Consider the following 4,096-nt stretch of genomic DNA (forward strand, 5'->3'; position numbering starts at 1 on the left):
TGTGCTGCCACCTACTGCCAGGTACTCATTATTAGCGACCTCAGTAGCTATTAGACATCGTGAGAGCAGAATGGGGCGCTCCGCGGAACTCACGGACTTCGAACGTGGTGAGGTGATTGGGTGTTACTTGTGTCAGAAGTCTGTACGCGAAATTTCAACACTCCTAAACATCCCTAGGTTCTCTGTGTCTGATGTGATAGTGAAATGGAAACGTGAAGGGACACGTACAGCACGAAAGCGTACAGGCCGACCTTGTCTGTTGGCTGACAGAGACCGCCGGCAGTTGAAGAGAGTCGTAAATTGTAATAGGCAGACATCTATCAAGACCATCACACAGGAATTTCAAACTGCATCAGGATCCACTTCAAGTACTATGACAGTTACGTGTAAGGTGAGAAAACTTTGATTTCATGGTCGAGCGGCTGCTCATAAACCACACATCACGCAGGTAAATGCCAAACGACGCCTCGCTTGGTGTAAGGAGCGTAAAAACTGGACGATTGAATAGTGGAAAAACGTTGTGTGGAGTGACGAATCACGGTACACACTGTGGCGATCCAATGGCAGGGTGTGAGTATGGCGAATGCCCGGTGAACGTCATCTGTCAGCGTGTGTAGTACCAACAGTAAAATTCGGAGGTGGTGGTGGTATGGTGTGGTCGTGTTTTTCTTGGAGGGGGCTTGCACCCCTTGTTTTACGTGGCACTTTCACAGCACAGGCTTACATTGATGTTTTAAGCACCTTCTTGCTTCCCACTGTTGAAGAGCAATTCGGGGATGGCGATTGAATATTTCAACACGATCGAGCACCTGTTCATACTGCCAGTGGCGGCGATTGGACGTTAAAAGTGGGGGGGCAAGGCATGATTTGAATATTTGTATATTAATATTAGTTTACCTGGTTGATGCTAACTGTTTGTCGAAAGGTTGTATAACTAATAGGATACTATATTTTTCAGTTAAAATACTGTATATTCTATTTCATATTTTATTAAGGAAATTGACAAGAGCAATGGAAGTAGGTACTAGCTCTTTGTATTCTTAAACAACGAAAGTGTAAGAAAAGATTTGATTTCTTGCGCATGAACATCTTAAAATGCTATCTGGAAAATTATGTGATCAGATTATTTAATAACAAACTTGCAAAACAAATAAATAGAAAGAATAATACAGGGTTAACCTAAAGAAATAGACACGTTATAATATGTATATATATATATATACAGTGGCGGCGGTTGGACGTTAAAAGTGAGGGGGCAAGACATGATCTGAATATTTGTATATAAATGTTAGTTTTCCTGGTTGTTTCTAACATTTTGTTTGACGAAAGGTTGTATAACAAATAGGATACTATATTTTCAGTTAAACACCGTATATCGTATATAATAGTTTATTAAGTAAATTGAGAAGAACAACGCAAGTAGATACTAGCCCTTTGTACTCTTAAACAACGAAAGTGTAAGAAGAGATTTGATTCCTTGCTCATGAACATCTTAAAATTCTGTCTGAAAAATTGTGTGATCAGTTTATTTAATAAATTTGCAAAACAAATAAATAGAAAGGATAATATTAATCATAGTAATGAATAATGATGCTTGTTTTGCAAAAGTTATATTGAAACTGAGGATTAATGAAAAATTAATATTTAATTCCACATATGCTATTAAATGTATGTTATTACTCTTAGAAAATGAAAGGCAGTAAATACTACAAGCATATGCTACGACATTTAAAGAAATATTTGCTTTTGCAACTTCTTGAAATATGTTCGTTGCCATTAGGTGCAGTTTTCACTTTCTTGGAACACATCAAAACACAACAATACTTAGAATCAATCCACACTTCAGTTATACAAAATAAACTTAAAACCTAGAATTATGTTCAATTTACTAAATTTTATTGTATATACACTCGTACATCCTTAAACACAACACTTCACTCGTATATTACACTACAAAACAATGGAAAAGGTAGATGTTGTTTCTTATCACGCTCTTTTTAATCGATATTCCTTACTTTAGAAAGAAGAAAAGACATTTTAGGAACTGTCAATTTTTGTGCAATTAAAGAATAACTTGTGAAATAGGCCCTACTTTTTTTGCATAATGTTCTTTCGATTAGCTTGAAAGCGGTTCACTAACATATCAAGCCCTTGTAAGAAGAAATGAAAGTATGCTGAAATTGTGCTCTAATAGGTTATTTTTTGGGGTTATTTTCTGTGGCGATTAAAACGCAATTACTGTAGCTTTCTTTACTCCACGGGAAGACAACCAATACGTATTCACGCAACAGCAAATATTATATGGCAGCATTTTTTCCTATTAATCAGTAACGCATACAAAATCGTTACATTTCCAAATGAAACTATATACATTAATTGGTTACTTCAAAAAAGTGCGGGGGCAACTGCCCCCCTTTGCCCCCCCTAATCGCCGCCCATGTATATATATATATATATATATATATATATATATATATATATATATATATATATATATATATATATATATATATATATATATATTAGCAAAAAGATTACATACTTGAAGTTTTGCGGCTGACAGTTTTTCTTTTGTTTCAATGACGGGTATGTGAGGTAAGCGGCCCTGCCCTCGAACTAGACATTGACGTGGCTTGGAGGAATATGGCGAGTCAAGTTGAGAAGGCTGTGTTCCGGAATATGCCACCAAGACTAATTCAGTTACTGTAGTGCAACGTCATTTTAGGACAAAGTATGGGAAAGAACCACCCACACGACAGTCCATTTATGACTGGGTGCATAAATTTGAAGAAACAGGTTGTCTGTGTAAGAAGAAATCCACGGGATGATCTCCAGTCTCAAATGAAACAGTTGAGCGCATTCGTGCGAGCTACGTTCGTAGCCCGAGGAAATCAACGACACGTCCAGAAAAAGAACTTGATATCCCTCAAAAGACTGTCTGGAACATTCTATGCAAACGTCTCAAGTTCTATCCATATCGACTGCAATTACTGCAAAAAGTCTCAGTGAAAGTGACAAACAGCAACGTTCAGTTTTGCGTGTTCATACAAAATATTTGTGAAGAAAAAGATGCCCTCATTTAGCTGCTTACATTTGGGGACGAATCAACCTTTCACACTAGTGATGTCGTAAACAGAGCAGATTAGGGACTCAGAAAGGTTAGCGTGTTTTGTACTGTATCGCCCAAAACGGTGTATGGACCGTTCTTTTTCAAGAAGAAACTGTTACTGGAAGAGCGTACCTGCACATGTTGCAACGTCGGTTGATGCCACAACTTGAAGAAGATAGTGACAATTTCATATTTGTGCAGGATGGAACCCCACCTCACTGGCATTCCGATGTAAGGGGTTATCTTGACGACGTTCTTCCTAGGCGGTGGATTGGCCGTTCAACTGATGAGAACATGGCTATGACTCAATGGCCACCACGAAGTCCAGACCTCATACCGTGTGATTACTTTCTGTGGAGTTTCAGAAAAGATAAAGTGTATGTTCCCTCCCATCCCTCAGTCTGACGAAACTGAAAGAACGAATCAGAGATGCTGTTGCTTTGGTGGACAGTCAGAGTTTGATACCTGTTTGGGAAGGATTGGACTACAGACTAGATGTTTCCCGTGTAACCAAAGGATCACACATAGAACATGTGTAGTTGTATCACAACCACTTCCAGATGTACCCTGCAACTCACGTAAGTTACGTTACCATGTAATTAAAACTCATCATTTGGAGGACCACTAAAGTTGTCTATTTGTTTTAGGCTAACCCTGTATTACTCAGTAATGAGTAATGAGGCTTGTTTGCAAAAGTTACATACAAACTTTAATGAATTAGGGATTAATGAACAACTATATTTTTAATTCCACTCAAGGCATTAAATGTGTGTTAATACTCTAGAAAGACAGTAAGCTTCTCGAAACATTTTCGTTGCCATTAGATGCAGTTTTCACTTTCTTGCAATACATCTAAGCTCAACAATACTTAGAATCAATCCACACTCCAGTTATACAAAATAATCCTGAAACCTAGAATTATGTTGAATTCAGTAAATTTAATTGTGTATACCCCCGTACACCCCTAAACACACTACTTCACTTGTA

Source organism: Thermobia domestica, chromosome 9 (assembly GCF_964235325.1).
Source record: "Thermobia domestica chromosome 9, izTheDome1.hap1.1, whole genome shotgun sequence".
NCBI classification, from domain to species: Eukaryota; Metazoa; Arthropoda; class Insecta; order Zygentoma; family Lepismatidae; genus Thermobia; species Thermobia domestica.